Source organism: Rattus norvegicus, chromosome 1 (genome assembly GCF_021556685.1).
Source record: "Rattus norvegicus strain SHRSP/BbbUtx chromosome 1, alternate assembly SHRSP_T2T, whole genome shotgun sequence".
Classification (NCBI taxonomy): Eukaryota; Metazoa; Chordata; class Mammalia; order Rodentia; family Muridae; genus Rattus; species Rattus norvegicus.
The window spans coordinates 103,205,037-103,230,110 of NC_141534.1; the positions used below are offsets into that span (position 1 = coordinate 103,205,037).

Genomic DNA, 25,074 nt, shown 5'->3' on the forward strand with positions numbered 1-25,074 from the left:
GGGGAGAAGGGAGGAAAATAGGTAGGAGACTGAAGTATTGAGAGGGGGAAGGGAGGAGGGGGATGGAGAGGGGAAGGGCAGGGGGAGAAATGATAGAGAAGAAGAAGGGAGAAGAGAGGGGGAGGGGAAGAAGAGGGGGGAGAAGAGGCAGATTGCACATAAAATTATTACTAAATTTTGAAAGACAAACTTTTTTTGCCCAAGATAGTTTATGGGTTACGGCTGAACACAGACATGGAGGCAGCAGGTCCTTCACAAATCTAAATTCTTAGAGCTTAGCCTGCTGTACATAGAAAGATACTCAGGCCCTGCCAAGAAGAAGGAGGAGGAAGAGGGGAGGAGGAAGAAAGGAAGGAGGAAGGAAAGAAAGGAAGAAAGGAAAGAAGAGAGAAGGCTGGGGAACATAGGGGACATTTAATTAGGATCTAAGCTCCAAGTCCCTAAGAGTGACCAGAAACAGATCTTGTAGCCACCATCCTGTCTACTCATCCTGGGACAGGATAGAAAGAGAGGAAACTTTATGGGTACAGGAAGAGGGATCAGACTCTCAAACAGAAGTCCAATTAAGCCTTTTCCCAGTTAAGAGTTATAGCATACTTAACATCTGCTATAAAGGCTATAGACCGAGTTAACAGTTCTTTCATACAGAGATATTTTCTGGTAATGTTACCATTAACCAGGTTTCAGGCCTAAAGTTATATGACTTTGGGCAGGGTCTCATCTCTTTCCCTTCAACTCTGTTTACACTAAATCTATATACTATCAGCTGTTGTCTCTGCCCGTACCTTTTAGGACCACAAGGTGATCAATCTTCTTTACATACGTGACCTACCCTTTGAATACAACAACTTTGAACCCCACTACAGTGGGATATAGGATTGTAGTAAAAATGTAAAGGCAGCATAGAATGAGAATCATCTTAGATAAGAAATGTCTGAGTTCTCAAATGTGCCTTTTTTTTCTGAGAGCCCCTCTTCCCCTTAATCCTGCTTAAGCATCTGTTAAAATACCTTTATTAAACCTTAATTCTGACTTATACCCGCCAATTCTGAAATCCTTTTCGGCACTGATGCCACTGTCCTCAGTTTGGCTTGGGTAGAGGTCCTTGGAAATCTGGGGAACCCCTTAAGCTATTTCCATAGCTTGACAGTATCTGCCCCAGATACTGACAACCACAAAAGGAGAACACTGGTTAAAACAAAATTTTGTCTATCAAAACCCAAGGTGGCTTTTTTTCCAAGATCTTGTAAGTGAAGTACATGGTGTGAGAGGTGCTGAAGTCCATGGAGTATAGGGTTCTGACATCATTTCACATGGTAATCATACCTAGAAAGACTGAAAGATGGACAGCTTCCTAAAACTGGCAAATACCATCTTCCCTACCCTGTTCAGGCTCTGGTCAGTTCAATAAACATGGAAAATGTTAGCAGCATGAGAGAAAATACTAAAACACACAGAGAGAACACACATCACCAGAGAAGAGAGGCAATCAAGATAATCATGTTTTAAAAGTAGAGAAGACATGACTCCTGGAGCATTATAACTGGGAAATTGAAGGACTTCTCTTAGTAAACCAAACACCAATGATGAGATGGAATGGGAATATGGCAGTCCAAGCTAGCACAATCATCTAGAATAAAAGCCAAAAGGACAAAAAGGGGTCAGGATGTAGTTCAATGGCAGGACACTTTCCTGGGTCATAGTAAAGAGCCAGAGACTCTTGAGTAGCCAAAGCAAAACAGTTTACCCTATGATTTTAGAAAGTCCAGTGTCACCTTAGATAGTCAGCCATGAAGATGGAGACCAGAGAATGAGCTTAAGCCCAAGGCACACGTTGCCTCTCTTCTTTTTTCTTCATATTATCTAGATCTTATATTCCCCTCTGTTGTACTTTTTCAACAAAGCCATGGCTCCTGCTGAAGATTACCAGGTATAAGATCTTGCAGGTAAGCTTGGCTATTAATAATTTTCTACTCTAAACTTCTAGCTCCAGACAGCATAGCTCTGTAGAGTTTGGGTGTAGAGGGTCTGGGGTTTTCAATCATTTTCATCTGAACCTACACTGGCTTCCAGATACCTTTGACCATTTACTGCCAGATTATTTCTAACACAAGCATGCACAAAGCCTTGGGTTTGGTTCCTAACACACAGACACACACACACACACACACACACACACACACACACACACACACACACACACACACACACAGAGAGAGAGAGAGAGAGAGAGAGAGAGAGAGAGAGAGAGAGAGAGAGAGAACTCAGAAGATTCAGAAGAGCCAAGGACCTATGTTTTAGATTCAAAGGACCCACCAAGAACTCACTACTGTTATCTAGCTGAATCGAAGGGGCCCCAAACTGCTTTCTAAATATTTAGTATATACCTACAGACATATTCCTGATGCTCCTGTCAGCTTTAACCACAGAAGCTTCTCTTGCAGTGAATGATATAGTAAATGTAGGCTCAAAGCTGTTCTAGGTGCTGAAATTAAGAGATTAAGTGTTCAGCACTAAACTTATTTTACTTTATTTTATGTATATGGTTGCTTTTTTAATTTTATTTTTCTTGGATATTTTATGTGTTTACATTTCAAATGTTAACCCCCTTTCCCGCTCTCCCATTCCCCTCCCCCTCCCCCTGCTTCTATGAAGATGCTCCTGCTCCTACCTACTCACTCCAAACCCAACGGTCTGGCATTCCCTACACTGGGGAAATGAGCCTTCACAGGACCAAGGGCTTTTCCTCCTATTGTGGCTGGACAATGCCATCCTCTGCTCCATATGCAGCTGGAGTCATGGTTCCCTCCATGTGTACTCATTGGTTGGCGGTTTAGTCCCTGGGAGCTCTGATAGAGTCTGGTTGGTTGATATTGTTGTTCTTCCTATGGGGTTGCAAACCCCTTAAGCTCCTTCAGTCTTTTCTCTTAAAGCAAATGACACTGTCAATAGGAGAAAACTGTAACCAACAGATTGGGAAAAGGTTTTTACAAATCCTACATCCAATAGAGGGCTAATATCTACAAAGAGCTTAAGAAGTTAGACTCCAGAGAATCAAATAATCCTATTAAAAAACGGGCTACAGAGCTAAACAAAGAATTCTCAACTGATGAATATTGAATGGCTGAGAAATACCTAAAGAAATGTTCAACATCCTTAGTCATCAGGGAAATGCAAATCAAAACAACCCTGAGATTCTACCTCACACCAAGGTAGAATGGCTAAGATCAAAAACTCTGGTGACAACACTAAACTTTTAGCACCAGATCTAAAGCTCAGGGAACATCAAAGAAGAGGGGGTGGAGAGAGTGTAAGCACCCAGAGACAGAACAGAGGGCTGAGAATTTCCATTTTCTTGGCATGTCATTGTCATTACAAACTTTTTTTGGGGGTGGGTAATTCTTTTTAAAATTAATTATTTATTTACATTCCAATCATTGTACCCCCTCAGTCACCCCTTCCACAGTTCCTTATCCCATTCCCTTCACCTTTTGAGAGGGTGCTTCTCCCCCACAAGACTTCCTCCTTCCCTGGGGCCTCAAGTCATTCAAGGATTAGGAGCATCACCACTGAGGCCAGACCAGCCAGACCTCTGCTATGTATGTGTCTGGGGGGCTCCTCCTCCTGGTTGGAGGCTCAGTCTTTGGGAGTTCCCTGAGGTCTGGAGAAATACTTTTTTTTTGACTTTTTTTAATTTATTGAATACTTTTTAGTTTATTTACATTTAAAATGTTATCTCCCTTTCAGGTTTCCCATCTATAACTCCTCTATGCCATCCCCCTGCCCCTTCTTCTATGAGGGTGGCTCCCACCTATCCACTCACCCCTTCCTACCTCCCTGTCCTGACATTCTCCTACACTCGGGGGTCAGGCCTTGGTAGGACCAAGGGCTTCTCCTCCCATTGTGCCCAACAAGGCTACCCTCTCTACATATGCAGCTGGAGCCATGGGTCAGACCATGTGTACTCTTGGGATGGTAGTTTAGTCCCTGGGAGCTCTAGTTGCTTGGTATTGTTGTTCTTATGGGGTTGTAAACCCCTTCAGCTCCTTCAATCCTTTCTCTAACTCCTCCAATGGGGACCCCATTCTCAGTTCAATGGTTGGCTGCCATAGTCCACCTCTGTATTTGTCAGGCTCTGGCAGAGCCTCTCAGGAAACAGCTATATCAGGCTCCTGTCAACATGTACCTCTTAGCATCCACAATAGTGACTGGGTTTAGTGACTATGTATATGGGCTGTATCACCAGGAGGGGCAGTCTCTGAATGGTCATTCCTTCAGTCTCTGCTCCAAACTTTGTCTTCGCATCTCCCCCTATTAATATTTTTGTTCCCCCTTCTAGGAAGGATTGAAGTATCTACACTTTGGTCATCATTCTTCTTGAGCTTCATGTGGTCTGTGGATTGTATCTTGGGTAATCAGAGCATTTGGGCTTATATCCACTTATCAGTGAGTGCATACCATGTGTGCTTTTCTGTGATTGGGTTACCTCACTCAAGATGATATTTTCTAGTTCTATCCATTTGCCTATGAATTTCATGAAGTCATTGCTTTTTAAAACTGAGCAGTACTCCATTGTGTAAATGTAACACATTTTCTGTATCCATTCCTCTGTTGAATGGCATCTGGGTTCTTTGCAGCTTCTGGCTACTATAGATAAGGCTGCTATGTGGAGTATGTGTTCTTGTTATATGTTAGAGCATCTTTTGGATATATGCCCAGTAGTGGTATAACTGGGTCTTCAGGTAGACCTATGTCCAATTTTTCTGGGGAACCTCCAGACTGATGTTCAGAGTTGCAATTCCACCAACAGTGAAGGAATGTTCTGCTTTCTCCACATCCTCACCAGCATTTGTTGTCAACTTTTTGGCAAATATCCACTTATCAGTGAGTACATACTATGCATGTCCTTTTGAGTCTGGGTTACCTTACTCAGGATGATATTCTCAAGTTCCATCCACTTTCCTTGTTTTTAATAGCTGAGTATTATTCCAATGTGTAAATGAACTACATTTTCTGTATCTATTCTTCAGATGAGGAACAGCTAAGTGGTTTCCAGCTTCTGGCTATTACAAATAAGGCTGTTATGAACAGAGTGGAGCACAAGTTCTTGTGATATGGTGGAACATCTTTTGGGTATATTCCCAGGAGTGGTATATCTGGGTCTTCAGGTAGAACTATTTCCATTTTTTGAGGAGCCAAAAACCCAACCAGATTAATATCCAAAGTGGTTGTATCCGTTTGCAATACTACCAGCAATGGAGAAGTGTTCTTTCTCCACATCCTTGCCAGCATCTGCTGTCACCTGAGATTTTTTTTATCTTAACTATTCTGATTGGTGTAATGTGGAATCTCAGGGTTGTTTTGATTTGCATTTCCCTGATGACTAAAGATGTTGAACATTTCTTTAAGTGTTTATTGGCCATTCGAGATTCCTCAGTTGAGAATTCTCTGTTTAGTTCTGTACCCCATTTTTAACTGGGTTATTTGATTTTCAAGAGTCTAACTTCTTGAGTTCTTTGTTTGTTTTGGATATTAACCCTCTATTGAATGTAGGGTTAGTGAAGATCTTTTCCCAATATGTAGGTTGCCATTTTGTCTTATTGACAGTGTCCTTTCACTTACAGAAGCCTTGAAGTTTCATGAGGACCCATTTGTTAATTGTTGATCTTAGAACCTGAGCCATTGGTTATCTTTTCAGAAAAATTTCCCCTGTGCCAATATGTTCTAGGTTATCTCCCACTTTCTCTCTTATTAAATTCTGTGTATTAGGGATATGAGAGGTTCCCAGGACCCAGTAGCTGAAATGCCCATCCAATAGGGAGATGAAAACTGAAGAGACTACCCCCAGTAGATAGACATGGCCCCCAGGTGAGGGAGAGGCCACCCACACATCTCAAAAATTTGACCCATAATTGTTCCTGTCTAAAGGAAGTACAGGGACAAAATTGGAGCAGAGACCAAAAGAAAGGCCATCCTAGACTGCCCGGACTTGGGGTCCATCCCATGCACAGGCACCAAACTCTGGCACTATTGCTGATACCATGTTGTGTTAGCAGACAGGAGCCTGACATGACTGTCCACTGAGAGGTTCTACTAGAACCTGACTGAGAGAGATTCAGATACTTACCATGCCAACCATTGGAATGAGCTCAGAGTCCTCTCTCTCAGACTTCGGGGAAAGACTGAAGGAGCTGAAGGGGACTAACCAGACCCCTCAGAGCTCTCAGAGACTAAGCTACCAACCAAAGAGCATACATGGGCTGGTCCATGGTTACTGCTTTGTCTGGCCTCAGTAGGAGGAGATGTGCTTGGTGCTATGGAGGCTTGGTGCACCAGAGAAGGGAAATGTTAGAAGGGTAAGGTGAGAGTAAATAGGTGGGTGGTGAAGCACCCTCTTAGAAGCTAAGGGGAGGAGGAGAGGAGGTTCACAGGGTGGGGACCAGGAAAGGGGGACAACATTTGAAATGTAATATAAATAAAATCATTAGTAAAAAAGAGAAGAGACTTATTATTTCTCATGGCCTTGTAGGTTTTAGTTAATGGCTCTCTTGTTCCATGCTCTGGGCCTGAGGCAAACATCACAGTAGCATGAGGACCTAGAGAGTGAAGCTATTCATCTTAGCATAGTTAGAAAACAAAGAAAACATTCAAGGATTTCTTCCTCCTACCTTTGCTTTATTCAGGACCCTACTTCTTGGATAGTGCTACTCCATTTGTTGTTCCACACAGAAGCTGTCTAGAGACACTAGGAATGGGCTTCACTGATCCATGACATCTCTCAAGCCAATCAGGCTGGTCAAGACTAAGCATGGGGTAATCTTGGATCTTATAATACTTAAAGATAAGCTGCATTGAAATAGCATGTACTAATAAGGTACAGTGTATGATAATGAAGTGTTTTGCATAGAAAACTTTAGAGTAGGAGCATGAGGGCTGAAGAGATGGCTTGGTGAGTAAGAGCGCTTGCTGTGAATGCATGAGAAACAGAGTTCAAATCCTCAGCATTCATGGAAAAAGATTGGTATGACTACATGCATGCCTGTGGGGTGCCCAGTGGATGGTGAGGGAGGCTTCCATACTACCATAACACTAAGAGTGCCCATAGCCATTGGCATACCTCATGACACAAAATATAGGTTCCTAGGAAACTCATGGAACCTCAGAATGGAACTAGAACGGGGCAGTGGCTGCTTTCCCCACCTTGACAGAAGTCCTCTTGGGTGTCAGCAGCCTGGCATCTCCCCATAATGCCAGTGAAATGGTTGGCTAGTACAGAGCTTGTATTGATTTCCCATTGGTCCAGTGGCTATACAAAATAATGTTTGTTATTCAGTGCACAATACAGTAGATCTGCACCTCGATGGTGGTCTTCTGAGTCTGTTTCCCGGGTTCATGACTGTACCTCCCTCATCTCCTCAACTCAATTCCATTACTAGGTGCAGGGGCAGGACAAGATAGGAGGATAGCAGGGGCTTGATGCTACCCTTTTAGTTCCAGATTCACTAACAGACACTAAGAGAATACAGTAAATAATGATGGAACAGGACACCTTACATCCTTCTTTGGCCACAGCATGTTTGTACACAAATACATATACCCACATACACAGGTACATATACCACACACACACACACACACACACACACACACACACACACACACACACATACACACACAAATGACAACATGAATAAGCTCGTCTAGAAAGTGAAGGTAAAGAGCTATGTTGGTTGTCCTAACCTTTCTTAGAGAGATGTTAACAAGTTCATCCCACAGAAAGACCAAAAAAAAAAAAATTCCCACCCTAATCCAGCTCAGTGAAACAGTGAGTTTATTTGGGCTTACACTGGAGCAGTTGAATCACTGAAAAAAGTCTTCCAGCAGCTGTCAATTGCTTATATAATCTCAGGACATGGAGGTGGGCAGGGCCTATTTGAACCCCTCTTTCTTTGATGGAATATTAGTGGGCCCTCTCAGCAATTACAGTTTTGCTGAGTTCAAGTGGGCTATGACCACATCACGCCCAGAGGACAGCTTTCCACGAGCTGGAACAAGCAATCAAGTATAATTACAATGTTTAAGAGAGGAAAAGGGTTGAGGATTTAGCTCAGAGGGAGAGCACTTGAGTCCTGGGTTCCATCCTCAGCATTAGGGGAAAGAGGCAAAATTATGAAAAAGTACCCTCCAAACTGAGATGGTAAGAAGAGGGAAAGAAGGGAGGAATGAAAGGAAAGAAGAAAAGAAGGAAGGAAAAATACACGAAAGTATTTTTTGATGGGTTCCAGTAGAGGGAAAAACAAAAACAAAAAACAACCAGAAGTCAGGGAACTAAAGTTCCTGGCCATAGCAGATATCAAGAAAGACAGCAGGGACGAGTGGCTGCTTCACACTGAAACAGAATCATAGAGCGCTGTGGAAGGGAGACAACAACACACAGGAAAGTGTAACAAAAGACCAGAAAAGTAAGCAGATGGGGGAATTATCATTACAACATCTTACTGATATTTTAATAATTTATTGGTGTGTGTGTGTGTGTGTGTGTGTGTGTGTGCGTGTGTGTGTGCATGTGCGCAGTTTGTGACAGGGGTGTGTATGTGCCAGGGCACACCTGCAGAGGTCAGAGGACGACTGTGTGGAGTGAGTTCATGCTCTTATTCACCCTTTGACATCCTGTGCTGTCAAAGGTACATTTCTGTTGCTGTGATTAAATACCCTGACAAAAAGCATCTTGAGAGAGAAATGTTTTATTTCTGCTCTGAATTCCAGGTTACAGTCCATTATTGCAGGGAAGCCAAGACAGCAATTTAAAGCAGACAGTTGCGTCATAGCTACTATCAAGAGCAGACAGAGATGTAGGAATCATTGGCTTGTGCTCAGCTCAGTTTCTCAACTCTCACATAGTTCAAGATTGCCAGGGAATGGTGCTGCATACAGTGGACAAAATCTTCCCATATCAATTAACTTAAGACAAACAATGCCCATAGGGCAATGTGATCTTTAAAATTGCTTAAGACTCTATTTCCAAGTAACTATAGTCTGATGTTTAGTTAACAGTTAACTTGACACTATAAACTATTAAAATCATACTTGTCTCTGGAAATTCAACCCCAGCGGCAAGCCTTACGTAACAAGTACCTTAACCCTGCTGAGCCATCTTGCTGGCACTCTCAGTCTTTTAAACAAACCAATTTATTCCATTTTAATTACATATGTATGTGTGTACATATATGTGACATGAGTGCATCTGCTTGAAGAGGCCAGAAGAATGTATCTGATCCCCAGTAGTGGACTTACAGACAGTTCTGAGCTGCTACATATGAGAACCTAAATGGGATGTTGTGTAAAAATAGTACATGCTTTTAACTGCTATGCCATCTTTTTCTAGCCTCCTATTACAGTTTCTAATTGTCTTTTAAATAAATATCCTGGCTGTGAATAGCTCAGCTGATAGAGTGTTTGCTTAGCACATAAGATGCCCTGGATTCCACACTCAGTACTGCGACAAATCTGTGGTAGTGTGCAGACATCCTGTGTGGTGGTTTGAAAGAGAGTAGTTCCCATAGGCTCGTATGTTTGAGTGTTTGGTTCCCCCTTGGCTGAAATGTTTGGGAAGGATCAGGAGGTATGGCCTTGTAACTCAGCAGTAACATGTTTGCTGAGATGTAATGACAGATTGGATTCAATCCTTAGTGTCAACAAAACATTTTGATCAGACACTTCTATACATGCGTGTGCTCACACACAATAGTACACATACATACTTGCACATACATGCATAAACACACATATGCCGATGTATGCATGCAGACATGCACATACACCACATTTACAGATGTCAACATGTGAAACTATTGTTCATTAGTAATCAAAGACACACAAGTCTATAATGCTACATACGTATATATCTTTGAGAATGGGCAAATATGGGGAAAATACACAACTAAAATCTTCAAACACTTAATGAAACAAAGTAAAAATATAGTATTAATTAATTAATTTATTTATTATTTGGGGTTCTGTATGCTTTTGACCATGCTCAAGAAATGTGTGTATGAGTGTGTGTGTGTGTTATGTATGCATATGTGTATGTACACACATGTAGATGCTAGAGAAGGCTATCAAATGTCTTTCTCTGTGGCTCTCCACCCATTTATTCCTTTGAGACAAGTCTCTCACTGACCCTTTAGCTTGCTGATTTGGCTAAGCATGGCTGACCAAGCTCCTAGGACCTTAGTCTTTGCTTTCCCAATATTGAGGTTACAGGTATTCACAGTCATGTTCAGCTTCTAAGTGGGTTCTGGGAATTTGAACTCAGATCCTGATACTTATATACCAGTGCACTCAGCCACCAAGACATATCTCTTCCCCAGTTCTGAGTTTCTTGCCTGAAACTAAATATCCATAACAATTCCACTTCCATATATTTACCCTGAAGAAACTCTCAGATCTGCCTTACTTGTACAGTCATGTTGATAGAAGCTTTATTGGTGATAACCAAAGGAAGACAGACCTGGAGTCTACCAATTAGAAGAATAGATTCAGGATAGGCTACTGAGAGACGTAATGTCATAAATGATCATAAAAAATAATACAAGCTGCACGGGGGAACAAAGAACCTTTTCTAAATCGCTACTTGTGCTATCTATGGGTTTCTTTTGTATGGGTTATAGAGCACGAAAACTAATCTACTACAGAAATCTCTGAACAGATCTTTGCTAATGGGATAGGATGGGAAAGCGAGGGAAGCATGCAGGGCCACTGTAGCTTCTATGATTCACAGGAACATGAATTTGCCAAGTCTTATGGAGAATTAGGGTTCGTTCATTTAATTTTCTATAAATTTACTTCACATGGAGAAAGTGAGAAAAAAAAAGTACTCTAAGAGAAGACTGAACCTGGAATTGATGCTGCATGCTGGGATGTAGCGTTGAAGTATACCAGTGTCTGCAGCTCACTTTGAAACCTGGCCAAAAATAAGATGGATTGGTGGCTGGCTGGAGACACAGATGAATGGGCAGATGTGAGATAAAGCAAGTGCAACAGAATGTTAATTGTAGAATCTAAGTGCTAAGAAAACGGGTGTTGCAGGTACAGTTCTCTAACTTTTATGCAGATTTGAAAAGGGTCATAAGATTTTCAAAACAATATAATCATCGAGGGAACTAAAAATAGCATACGGAGAGGAGGAAAAGGGTAGGTGAACTAAATCTTTATTTTTTAATGTGAGGGTCAGTACACGTCTTCTCAAGTGGAGTGCTTATGCAGGATCCTGTCACATAGGGCAAGGAGAAGAGAGGACAAAGGGGTTCAAAAAGATGCTGGTCTCCCAGATATAAGAGGGACACATTGTGCTCACAGCCTTTCACAACAACCACCTTTACCTTTATTTTATTTTTTAAACCAGATAATGCATTGCTTTGATATAAAAAAAATAACAAACCAAGAACACAAAGAAAATATCTTGGTCCCCAGACACATTTCTCATCGTGGACCATTGGAGATCTCTGCCCAAAGCTTTCCCTGCCCACTCTCTGGAGCTGGATTGATTGATGACGTTGAGAAATGTCACTGCAGGGAGGAATTCAGATCAGAATCACTTTTATCTCATGTCAAGAGTTTGAGCTTTCTGACTGTGTGGGATCTGCCAAGTCGAGTGCACAGCCGAAAGTGCTCAGATGAATTTGGAAATGCACCACTCCTGGGGAAGGAAGACAGGAACCCACAAATAGCCAAGTATACATTAGGTTTTAATCGATTTGCAGAGTCCTTCCCTTACTTCCAAAATGAGGCCTCTGTGCAGCACAGTGATTTGGGAGTTAGTGCTTCTCTCAATGGAAATAGATTTGCTCATCAAGCAACATTGCCCTGAGTCCTTGGAGGAGATAGATTTTATCTGAATCGTCTGTGTGTACACTTGAGAGGCATCTATGCTGAACACATTGCTTTTTACCACAGGTTCTGGGGCACTAAGCTGGACAGTCATTAGCTATGGAGTTTCCTATGTTTGTTGCTTCGGATTGAGGGTGCTACCTCCCACAGAGCTGGAAATGAATCACCATAAAAATGACCATTTATTCATCCACCCGTCCAACTGTATGTTTAGCTAACAATTATTGATTAAATTCTTAATAAAGACCTCATTGTGTGCAAGTTCAGAAAACCGTTAAAGGCAGACAAAAATCTCTGTCCTTGCATACTTCGCTTTCAATATAATTTTGGGTTCAAATGCTATGAAAAAGGTTTCAGGATGCCTATGTTGAAGACAGACTGGGGGAGGGGCTTTAAAAACAAAAACAAAACAAAACAAAAATCAAAACAAAACAGAAAACCCTATATTGTCTATGTCCTTGCCAAAAGTAATGCTGTGCTCCACAGGGTTGATAGTTGCCAGACTGCCACTCTGAGGAGCTTGGTTCCTCTTGTCAGAGCATTGAGCAGGCATACAGTGACATCCACTGTTAGTCAGCAGCTGACAGCTAACAAGACACTGAAGGAAAAAAGGTCTATTACCAGGGCCCTCACTAATGTCCTGCTTGTGAGTCTCTTTTCTGATCAGATCACTGGCCTCCTTCCAATCCCTCTGCAACTTCCTTTACCCATAAAAAGAAAATGTCTTCTATCTCAGAACAAGACTGCTCTGCACCTACGGTACCACCCTTTCTGCCTGGAATCCAGGCTCAGTTGCAAATGACCTGTGCTCCCAGAGCAGAAAGCCACTATAGTGTTTTCTGCTTTCTTGTGTTGTTTCTCCATGTCACATACTGAGCCCTGCCTCTATTTCCCTGTCTCTACTGATCCATCTCCTCAATTCTTAGTTACATATGAGGACAGATACTAACTTCCTGGATCTCTGCCTTGGACTCGGAGAGCAGGCCTTGCTGAAATCCCTGCTTTCTTAGGTCCATCAGTTTCCTTTTGAAAGATTTCTGGTGCGGGGCTGAAACCTGGTGACTTAATACAACTCAGACAGGAAAGAATTCAGGACAAGAAATCAAAGGGCAGGAACCTAGAGGCAGGAGCTGATGTAGATGCCATAGAGAGGTGCTGCTTACTGGCTTTCTCAGGGTTTGCTCAGGGGCACCAACCCAGGAATGTCTCCACCCACAATGTGTTGGGCCCTCCCGAGTCAAACACTAATTAGGAAAATAGCCTGCAGCCTAATCTTATGAAGAAATTTTCCCAACTGAGTTTCCTGCCTCTCAGATAACTCTAGTTTGTATCAAGTTGACATAAAAACTAGCTGGCACAAACTTCCTAATGGGTTAGGCTTCAATAATCATTCACTGCAGGAGGCACCATCTCTCTCTCTCTCTCCAGAAAAGTTTGCACACGCCATGGCTCTGTATGCTATGAATGCTGTTTGTTTGATAGTGCCAAGCCTTTCCACAGCAACTTGTTGTCATCCTAAGAGCAAAGAAGTAAATTACAGTTACCTGACAGTCATTGCTGATTCTTCCACATTGCCACTTGAGCTGAATGTCATCTTGAGCATCGGCTCTTGGTTTAGAACAAGGCAGGATTCGAGTTGGGAGCCGTCAGTTGAAAAAAAAATCCTCCTCTCATCTGTTACTGAGTGAGTAACGGAGAGTGGAGAGGGAGGATCGGGAGAAGTCTGGCAGGGGCAAAGTTCTAAAGTCAGAGGTGAACTTGGATGCTTTGCCTGATGAGTTTCTGCCTTCTTCCCTTGAGATAAGGGTCTCTCACTGAACCCCTATAGAGTCTCACTATACTGACAGAACTGGCTGAAGAGCAAAGGCCCAAGGATTCTCCTGTCCCCACTCACTACAGTCATAGCGTTACAGATATATGTATGCGTTATACCCATCTGTTGAGGACTGAATTCAGTTCCTCAAGCCTGCCCAACAAGCACTCTTATCCACTGAGCCATCCCCCACCCCCAGCCCCTCTCCTAGTGTTTCTTAATACTGAATTATTAATCAATCTAATATTGACACTCTGTGGGGGTTGTTAACATCTAAATTAGAGTCAGCTAGATCTGTCTTCCTGAAGCTAATTTTGTTGTTTAGAGTATAGAAGTAAATGCACGAGCTCTAACCTACGGGTGATATCCCTACAGGTAACATTGCTGGGAGTCTATTTTGTGTAAGTATGGGCAGAGCAGGGCTACTCTGAGGAAAGGGTTTTTTTGTTTTTTTATTCCAGAATTGATGTCTTGGTCCACTGGGGACCCTAAGGGCAGGGAGAGTCTGAAGATACACTGAAGCATTTTGGTGCTTCACTTCCACCACTGTTTAGTCCTTTAGGGTTTCACTGAGGGAAATACTTATCATTGGTAGCCAGAAATCCTTGTAGGGAAATCACAGGTGACTGATGAGTTGCCCACAGCCCAAACAATTAAAAACAAACAAAAATAAGAGATGGTGAATATCTCTAGTGTCTGCATTCCTGTGCTTAAGGTTTCAATTTGCACTTCATATCCCAGAGGCTTCATACAGTCCTGTGCTGCAAGGGTAGAGAGGTAGCTTCTAAAAGCACTGGGTGGATTTGCTGTGATCAACTAATGATGTCTGCGCAAATGTAGAACGTAAAAAGGGGAGTACAAGGGAATTCAAATACATTATTAGCAGCAATGGCCCTGCGTGCACTAGGAAAAGAAAATCACCTCTCCTTGTCAGTTCTAGATTTTTCCCTGAAATAAATTATTTTTCTGTGTTGAAGGACATGTGACTTCTGCTGAGGTTCAACAGTTAAAGAGAATTTTAGAGTTGCTGGTAGCTTTCTTGTCACTACTATGGGAGAAGCTCCCTGAAAGATGAGAATAGCCCAATGGAGTCAGTGGAAAGATCCAGAGACTGACTTCTGATGGTACCTGTCCCAGGCTTGAGCCAGCTGTTACTTTAGTCCAAAAAAAAAAAAGCTACCTTTGAACATCAGTTATAAAAGCCAATTTTCCCCTTGCTTATTTAAGCCAATGTGAGTTTGGACAGTATTACTTACAGTCCAAAGTGACCTAGTAGGTTTCTCTGAAGAGCCTAGTGGGGAATACCTTCTAGATCAATTCCTTTGACCTTGAGTGTTCTTATTTGTTGGAAAATAATAAACTTATCTGTATTTGTTTAATAGGATTGCTGTAAAAACAAGCTGAGATAATACATATTAAAGTTTTTTCTTTTACAAAATGTGTGTGGAATTTTTAAAAAATTAGATTTTAGAGGTGCCTGTGTTAATAAATGCACAGAGTGGGAAGAGAAGTATTGTGTTGTATGTGCATTCTGTATGTGTGGTATGTGTTTGTTTGTCATGTGTGTATGTGTAAGGGATGTGTGTAGTGTAGCATGTGCAGTTTCTATACTGTTTATATGTGTTATGCATGTGGTTTATGCAGTGTGTGTGTCTATGCTGTGTTATTTGTGTGTGGTGTGGGATATAATTTGTGTATGTGTGTGGGAGTGTGGTACATGTGGTGGGTGTCTTTGCTGTGTAGTGTGTGGGATATTTGAGCATGTTAAGTGTGTCATATGTGGGGTACATGTACTGTGTGCGATGTTTCTGGTGTGTGTATGTGTTGGATTTGTGTGTAGCACATTCGAAGAGAACGCAGTAGGTGATTTGCATGTAGCTAAGGAGGGATGGCCCTACTTTCTGATGGGTTTTGTTTTTTAATTTTGGAAGGTAACTCACAAGACATCTCATTGTTGTAACCTCACAGGAAGAGAATAGACCTCTCTTGTGGACTGCATCTGATTTTCCAAAAGCTATGTCTATGTGCCTGGACACTTGCCTTTGTACATGCTGTTTTTCGATCATTCTTTTCTTAGCGTTATGAACTTTCGACTGAGCTCAGTGATCTCCTCCTGCTGCTGGCAGCACCCCCACCATTACTTAGCACTGAGGTAAGCTTCCCCTGGAGCAGACCCTTCCACTAATTTTCAGCTTCATGTAAGCTTGGTGGGAACCCACCTGTTCTAAGAGGGCCTCTGCGGCTACCACTTTGTTACTTGTTTTTGAGTGTTAATGCCCTGACAATTGTCCCGCTGCTCCAATACTTGGTTTCCATGTTGTGCTTTCTATGGCTTTGGCAACTCACAACTGACAGAAAGAAGCATCTCTTTCTAGCACTTAAAGTCTCCCCTGACTCAAAAGTGAAGTCTACAGATTCCAAACACAAAAGAAGCATTTAATCACCCAGGAACAGAGATGGTAGTCATAAAATGTTCTGGGTTTTTAAAAATATACTTTTTATATTCTATATTCTTTGATCCATAGTCAGATGCTTTATCCATTGTACCACTGGTTTGAGCTCCATATGTTCTGTATCTGTTTCACTGTAGCTTTATTCTGACAAGGACTCGGAATATTAATTAGAACAATCGAATGCCTACCCTTTCTCTCTTCCCTCCCTGCTCTTCCTTCCTCCTTTTCTCCTTTCCTCTCATTTCCTGCCTTGTACATAGAGTCTTCCAATCTGGTACATGCAATGCCGAACCTTCCCTTCCATCCCATACATACTTATTAAGCACAGCTCCAGAAACAGAGAGAATTCTCCATGATTCTCCTCCCAGAGGAACATTGTATGCTCCTTTCTTGGAATAAATTATTTCATTCTTACAATTTCTCTTGGATTGAATTGTGAAGAATTTAATAATTCCAGGGAAAGTATCAGGGAAATGACCTGACTCTCACTATTTCTAGCAAATGTTGGCTGTAATTATTGCTGCTATTGTTGTATATGGAGCTTCTGGCATATATTGGATCCAAGTAAATAAATAAATGACAGAATAAACTTATTGATGGTGGGGTGGGGAGCACCCAGAAGTCCAAGGGGCTTTTGAGAAAACTGGAACCTTCTATCTGGTCCCTTCTCAGTTAAGTGATTGTTCTTATTGAAAGTCTTTTTATCTTCTGGGGACCTACATCTCCTCAGCCCCACTGTGTAAAAAAGCACAGAAACCTAGGAATATGGTTATATGACAGGTTTCTTCCTACTGAAATCTCTCTTTCAGAAGGGAAGAGGGAACTCATGAGCCTCAGGGGTAACAAAAGTCATACATTTGGGCAAATAGAAATTCTGAAGATTTTCTGAGTATCCTCCCAGCAATATAAGTATAGGGGAGAGGAAGTGTCTGCCTACTATGCCGGGATTACAGCATTCATCAGCTGACGCCCATGTTTGAGTGGGCTTTGGGGTGGTACAGCTGACTTCGAGTCACCCCTGCTTTGTGTAAGTAACCCTTCACCCATATTCCTGTAGAAATCCTAATAAAAACTCATTGGCTCACTAAGTTCAATTTCAGTGTAGTCTTCAATTTGTCTAGTTGTGGGTTTCCCTTCTGTAGTCAGTAGGCATGTATGTTCCTCTTCCTAAGAAAAGTCTGCCATTCAACATGTGACTTTCACAAAAGTAGATGGAACAAACTCAAGGTGCATGTCTCAATATTTGCTGACTTTCAGCCTGTGTTCACACTCCTTTGGACATTGGCAGATGTCTTTATTGGCAAGTTGGTTGTTGCGATGGTCCCTACCATGGTGCCAAGTGAAAGCATGGTATACCTGTATGCCAAGGCTTCTCTGAGAAACAGATAATCATGGAAGCTTAAACTGTTTGAAACAATGAGCGTCAGAAAGTTCACACACTCCAGTTTCCTCATAATCCTTTTAAGAAGAACTGTTCAGATCTGTGATTGCAACTACTGTGGGTTCTGAGGCAGGGAAATTCCAAGGGCCTGCCTGGGACACTGAGTAAATACAAAGAAAGCCTTGGCAACTTACTGAGAACTTATCTTAAAAAAAAAAAACGTCAAGAGGGCTAGGAATAAATATAGACAGGTAGAGATCGATATACCTACAGACACACAGGCATAGATATAAATATCCAAGGGATATAGTATTTGCCTAGCATATATAAGGTTCTGGGGTTCGAAACCTTAGTATAGAAAAAGGTGAGGAGGGAGGGAAGGAAGAACAGAGAGGGGGAGGGGAGGGGAAGAGAAGATAAAGAAAGAGAAGAAAGTCGGGGAGAGAAGAAAGAGAGGAAGAGAAAGGAAGGGAGAGGGAGAGAGAAAGGGAGAGAAGGAGGAGGGAGAAAGAGGGAAAAGGAGAGAGGGAAAGAGAGAGAGAGAGAGAGAGAGCGAGATCGAGAGAGAGAGATCTCACAACATACATTGCATTAAAGTCTTTGAGACCCTGGAGGGGGTGGGGGGAACAAGCTAAGAGCTTGTCATTATAAAGAGAGAACAGTGAACAGTCTTTAGCCCCTGGCTGAACTAGTGTTCCGTGGAACGCACTCTCTAAAAATCCTTATTAAATGGTCCCTTCAATATGCAAAGCATCAGCTTAGAAGCAAGTTGAATTTATGATAAGTGAGAGCATTTTGGACCATACAAGTCTTCAGTAAATGCCAGTTGGAGGCAAAAAGAACAGAACCCCCTTCTGTAATTAGTGAAGCCTTTACAACAGCTTGCACATATCTTTCTGAGAGTTGGAAAATTATAATGTTTGTGACAGGGTTGTGTGCATATCTGTTGTCAGAGTTAATAAAGCAACTGTTTAATTACTCATATTGGGCATAGCTGGAGCTGGGCTCACACATCCCTTCTTGTTCAGAGATGGCCAAATTCACTGGCATACGGGCACAGCATAGCTGGTATTATGGTTTGAGTTAAAAATGTTCTCCACTATCTCCTGTATCCAGGCAGGAGTGATAGGGACACCAACCCACCCACAAAACGTTCCACCCCAAATTTGTCCTGTCTACAAGAAATGCAGGAATGGAGCAGAGACTGAGGGAACAGCCAACCAATAACCAGCCCAATTTGAGACCCATCCCATGGGCATGCACCAATTCCTAACATTACTAACGATACTCTGTTATGCTTGCAGACAGGAGTCTTGCATTGCTGTCCTCTGAGTGGATCCACCTAGCAGCTGACTCTGACAGATGTAGACACCCACAGCCAAACAGTGGATGGAGCTTAAAGACTCTTATAAAAGAATAAGAGGAAGAATCACAGCCCTGAAGGATAGGAACTCTACAGGAAGATCAACAGAATCAACTAAACTGGACCCTTAAAACTCTCAGAGACTGAACCACCAACCAAAGAACATACATGGAATGGACCTAGGCCTCCCCTCACACATGTACCAGCTTGATCTTCATGTAGGTTCCCAACAATCGGAGCAGTGGCCATCCAAAAAGCTGTTGCCTGCACATGGGATATGTTCCTCTAGGTGGGCTGCTCCAGGCTTGTCTGGCTGCAGTAGGAGAGGATGAGCCTAACCTTGCAGAGACTTGATATGCGGGGTTTGGGGGGATACCCAGGGGAGCCCCCACCCACTCAGAGAGGGTATGGGGAAAGCAATTTTGGTAGAGGGTGACTGGGAATGGGGCAGTGAGAAGGATGTAAAGAAAATAAGGGAAAAATAAAATGAAATAAATATAAAGGGGAAAATGCTCACCAAACCTCATGCATTTAAACCACATGTCCTCAAGTAGTGATGCTGTTTGAGATGGCCGAGGTGAGTTCCATGGAGCAAAAGTATTTAAAGGTGGAGCCCAACTTGGCTTCTGTTCTCTCTGATTGCTGATCCTCTGAGATGTGAGCAAGCCACATTATATGGTCTTACTGTCATTGCCCATGCCTCTCCCAAACCATGATGGACTGTGTCCTTTGAATTGTGAGCCAACTTTCTTCTGTCCAGTATTTTGTTAAAGAAAATTAACACAGAGGGAGGAGGAGCTGGAGTAGAGGATGGAGGCTGCAAGATAAAAGATTTGTCTCACTCTAAAGAAGCTGGGTGCCTTAGGGTTTTACTGCTGTAAACAGACACCATGACCAAGGCAACTCTTATAAGGTCAAGAGTTAATTGGGGCTGGCTCATAGGCTCAAAGGTTAGTCCATTATCATCAAGGCAGGAACATGGCAGTGTTCATGTGCATGGTACAGGAGCAGCTGAGAGTTCTCCATCTTTATCTGAAGGCTGCTAGGAGAAGACTGACTTCCAGGCAGCTAGGATGAGGGTCTTAAGGCCTACCCCCATAGTGACACAGAACTTAGGAATCTTTCCCTGAAGACTTTAATAATGCTATAGAAACTCAGACCTGATGGTCTAAAATGGGACCTCCATACAGAGAGATGAAGTATATTAGAGAAGTACTTTTAACTGCTTATGAAATTAACATGATATAGGAACACCTTAGCTGCTAATCATGGAGCTTCCTGGAGTACAATCAGAAGGGCTGCTCTGCCCTTCCCTTCCCTAGTTTATCCCTCATATGCAGGCCAGCAGAATGAATTTGTATCTTTTCTGCACATACTTTGAACTAGAGCAACAGGGACGGCCTCCTTACCTTCACATAGCCTAGATCTTACATCTAAAGAATTTGGGAAGACAATGCTGCCTTGGATGCTACCTCCAGCAACAGCAGACCCCTCTTTCAAGCCAGGGTTCCTCTCCTGATATTTCTTTGTAAAGATGATCAAGAGGTAACCCAGTGGCCTTTGTTGCAAATGTTTTCAGAAGTTTGTTAATGGAGAAATTTCTTTGGAGGCCTAAATTTCTATTTACCTTTGGTGACATGGTTTAAAGGGGGAAGAAAATCTCATTATCTTCCTCTCCCACAGTCTTAGCAGCAGGATGGAGATATGTCAGTTCCCAAAAGAACTGTGCTGGGTGTGTGCCAGGGTATCCACTGAGCCCTTAACAAATAAAGTCTTTAACATGCAGTAGCACTTGCCATCCCAGAGTCCTGCGATAAGAATGTTTGTGACACAGCTGAATACCGAAACACACTTTTGAAATAATTTCCTTGTCTAGAATTACACAGAACTCTGTTAAGTGGCACATTCAGGTGAATTCGATGAGATTTCTTGAAAAAGTGACTTCAGATTTGATTTCTCAGAATTGGGGCATTTTTGAGGAAAGCATCCAGAATCTGGGGGATGATGGTTAGCAGGTAGAGTTCATAGTAGGGTTCATGTTTGCAGATCAGTACCAGGGAGTGCTCCTTAGACACCAGGGGCTATGGGGAGCCCAGAAAGCTAAGATTCTTGCCTTGATACCCTGTTGATTGGTTCGATACTGACAGCAACCAAAAGTAAGTTCTGACCAGCCTCTATACTCTACCTCCTTAGATCCATGGATTGGGTCTGAAGGGACGAAAATTTTGTTACAAGTTTTTCCAGTGTAAGGAATTTTCTTCTCCTTTGGTTTTTGCATAGATCTACAAAATAACTTGAGGCACCAGCAAGTCTCATGAGGCTGCTGGGTGAGCATCTTCACATAAAGGAGCTGCTTTGTAGTTGTCACCAAAATGGCGTGCTTACCTCTTAACATGGAACCTGAAGTAGGGTATCCTACTTAGCAAACCAGTCTTCATAACTAAGGTAAGGATGTCAAACTAGTGTGATAACTAATTCTGATGGTCAGCTTGACACACCTAGGAAGAGGAGACTATATTCGAAGAAGTGCCTCCATCAAGTTGGGCTTTGGGCAATTCTGTGAGGCATTTTCTTGAGTCCTCATTGAGGTAGGAGGTAGCACCACACAATGGGCAGTACCATTAAGTACCCTTAGGCAGAATGATATGTATAAGGAAGGTAGCTCTACTTAAGTCTGGAAACAAGCCAGTAAGCAGTGTTTCTCCATGATTTCTGCTTCAGTTCCTGCCTCCAGATTCCTGCCTTGAGTCCTTGCTATGAATTTCTCAAGGACTGTAATCTGCAAAAGGAAATGAAGTATTTCTTCTCCAAGTTGCTTTTGATAATGGTCACATGACACAGAAATTAAACCAGGACAGGAGTCTAGACTGAGAATAGGGTATTCTTGGGATGGGCCTGACTATATTCTCTTGTTGGGAGGATTATAGAAGGATTTTGGAACCTCAGGCTACTGAGGGCTTAGCATTTAGGAGGCTGTTCTGTGGGAGCTGGGAAGACAAAGTTTCTTAAAGAAATGCAGGCATGGAAGGTTGGCTTGTGGGTTTTCATATGGAAACAAAGCCTATTAGGTCTGCATGATTATTTTCAATTAAGACTCTATGGAGTTGAAACCTCTGCTTACTGGGACAATCAATGCTAGTTAGCTGGGACTGAAAAGTCAGCTATGAATAACAAGAGACCACCATCTTACATGTAAATCTTCTGGAAATACCTTCACAGAGTCAACACATAAAAGCTATGGTTGAGAGGAGGACACAATTGTAACTTAAGCTGGCAGCATGACTTGGTAACGTGTGAGGGTTTTTTTTAGATGGTATTGACTTTGAAGGTATGACAGACTTATGGAGAGAACCTAAGGTTTGGCACTAGGCGGTATGGTTGTAAGATATGACCAGAGAAGATATTGGTGAAAATGAAGCCTAGGTTACAGTGGAGACCCCAGGGCTGAAGGAGTCATGGGCTTAGCACTGTGAGAGATCAGGGAAGGCCACTGTGAAAATGAACACTCACTTGCAATGGAGACCACAGAATATCGGAGACACAAAGATGGTGGGAGGTCCACCATCAACAATGGCAGATATGCAATATAGGTGGCCTGTGCCCACCACATGAGCTTGCTTGCTGGTGGTAAAACCAGAGAAGTAGAGCTGCCCAAGCTCTTTGCAGCCAGCAGATCATGATTTAGTTACAGGCATCAGAGAGACATTGAATTATACTGTTGCCCTTTGGTTTTGCTTAAGAGTGATCGCTTATGCTCAGGTTATTCTCTTTTGAAATAAGAAAGTATGTAACTGATTTTGGATTATAGAGGAGCATATAGTTAAGAGATTTTTGGATATTTTTTAAAGAGAGTTTGGAGTTTTAAGGTATTGGAATTTTTAAAGACTGCAGAATGTTAAAGTTGTCCTAAAATTTTAGATGGTAACATTAACATAAGATTCTGGGGACAAATATGTGTTTGTGTGTCAAGCTAACGAAGGATGGACTTGTGAGAGTTAATCTCGGTTGCCAACTTTATGTACCTGGAAGAGGGAACATCTGTTAAGAGTTGTTTCCATTAGATTGGTTTGTGGGATTGTCACCTGTGGGACATTTTCTCAATAGCTAATTATCGTAGGAGAGTGCAGTTCACTATGAGTGATAATTGTCCAAGGGGACATGTGGGCACAGGCTCTATAACTAAGGTAGCTGAGAAAGCTACCTTATATAAGCTACCTTAGTTATACAAGCAAAGCAGAAGGCAGTGACCCTCCATGGTCTCTGCTTCAGTTTCTGCCCCCAGGTTTGCCCTCCATCCCCCTAATAAGGCTTCTAACCTATAAGATATGGTAAATAATTTCCCTACCAAGTTGCTTTTGATCACGGTATTTATGTAAGTAACCAAACCAGAATACTAAGTTCTCTTGCTTCTCTGCATGTCCCTAAACCAGAGACTGTGTCCTTCATAATAGACACATAAACACAAAACAGAGAGAAATCTAGCATGTCTCTAATTTACAAAACCTAACTAGTACAGTGCCTTAGTGTGTATTACACATTCAAACTATAGCAATTGCTGGTTGAATGTACAATACTCTAGAGAATCAGAGACTATCCGGTCTGGAAGATATCCCATTCTCTCTCCTGGTTCCATTCTGACATTCAGTGGCTGACTTTCTCTCAGGAACCTGGTATATTGCGCCTATATTGCCAAGGCCCCATCTAAAAAGCTCTCAAGATTTTACCCCAACTCACATCTTTTTGTAGACTCACCAGGGCCCAGCCACAGGAACTCTGCCTAACAGCCTTATCTTCCTCATCTTTTTTTAAAATCTTTACTTATTTTCTTTCTTTTTTTTTCTTTTTTCCAGAGCTGGGGACCGAACCCAGGGCCTTGTGCTCGCTAGGCAAACGCTCTACCGCTGAGCTAAATCCCCAACCCCTGTCTTCCTCATCTTGAGCTTTTCACACATACAGTGAAAGTGGACAAAGCATCCTTCAGAATTTCTATCACCTGGCCCTGTCTCCCTGAACTTCAGCAGGGTACCATTCTTCCAACTGCTCCCACTCTGTACTCTACACTACCTTGCCAACGCTGCCCATATGGCAGAACTCTCCAGAAGTCAAAAACACCTGCAGGGCCTGATCCTTGCCTCCTCCTTTAGATTTGCTTCCACCACCAGTTTCAGATCCAGTCCTGAAAACGCCTCCTTGCCTTTTGGCCATGTTGGCATTTGTCTGAAAACCACTTCTCTGTTTTGATGTTTCTCTGGAACCTTAAGGCACAGTGACTGGTTTTGCCCCTGGTCACCTCAGCGTGCAGCCAATCAAAGTAGTAATCAAAGGTTGTGGGTGATCGCCTGCCTTGTCTGTGAGGATTATAGTCTATAGTCCCATGAACCCTGCACAGGTAGGGATATTGCAAAGTTAAATATACAGTTACAGCAGCTGTTCTCGGGAACATTTGGGAGCACAATCACCGGACTAATAACTGAGCCACAGTCTCCTTTTCTAGACTTTGTTTTTTCTCACATATAAAATTTTGGATTTAGATTAGACCAGCAATTCTGACACAGTTAGTTTTACAATATCTATCCATCCATGTATGTATATATGTAAGTATGTATATATGTATGTATGTATGTATGTATATATGTATGTATATGCATGCATGTGACTATGTATCTACCTATGTATGTACTTATCTATCTATCTGTCTGTCTGTCATCTATCTATCATCTATCTATCTGAGACAGGGTATTTCTGTCTCAAATAGAGGATAGCCTAGAACTTACTGTATAGTCCAGACTGACCTCACACATAGAAGTTTCTTGCCTCAGCTTCTAGAACACTGTTTTTTTAATCCATTTGCATACAGTAACAAAATAACAATAAAGAATTGAATAGTAGTTTTAATCATTTAAAATACTATAAACTTCCATATTTCTGTCTGGTAACCCCTTTATTCTTTCTGCTCCATTTTCTTGTTTCTTTTCTTCCCACAAATCTCTTGACCCAAACTACACAAGTTTCCTGTAAACTTAGGAAAGGGTTGTTGTTGCACAAAGGCGAAAGAAAGAAAAAGTCAGTTCTTACATTTGGAATTCAACTCATGCCATAGTGACCATAGCCAGGGTAGTTGTCACTAGGGGCCCAGTGGGAGGCCAAGAGACAATACACTGAAGCCTGCAGGAGG

At 42.2% G+C, this 25,074-nt stretch overlaps 1 long non-coding RNA gene across 5 annotated transcripts in view; it reads left to right on the forward strand.

Annotated features, from left to right (window-relative positions):
- LOC102548815 (uncharacterized) overlaps positions 1–25,074 on the forward strand; it is a 105,645-nt gene that overhangs the window by 21,988 nt on the left and 58,583 nt on the right. For 3 of the 5 annotated variants that reach the window (XR_015650841.1, XR_015650832.1, XR_015650854.1), the window contains exons 2-3: positions 18,841–19,117; positions 21,180–21,344. This is a non-coding gene — a long non-coding RNA (uncharacterized LOC102548815). Of the gene's footprint in view, positions 1–18,840; positions 19,416–21,179; positions 21,345–23,749; positions 24,801–25,074 lie in introns of those variants that run through there. The other 2 variants (XR_015650848.1, XR_015650825.1) reach the window with 2 other exon arrangements.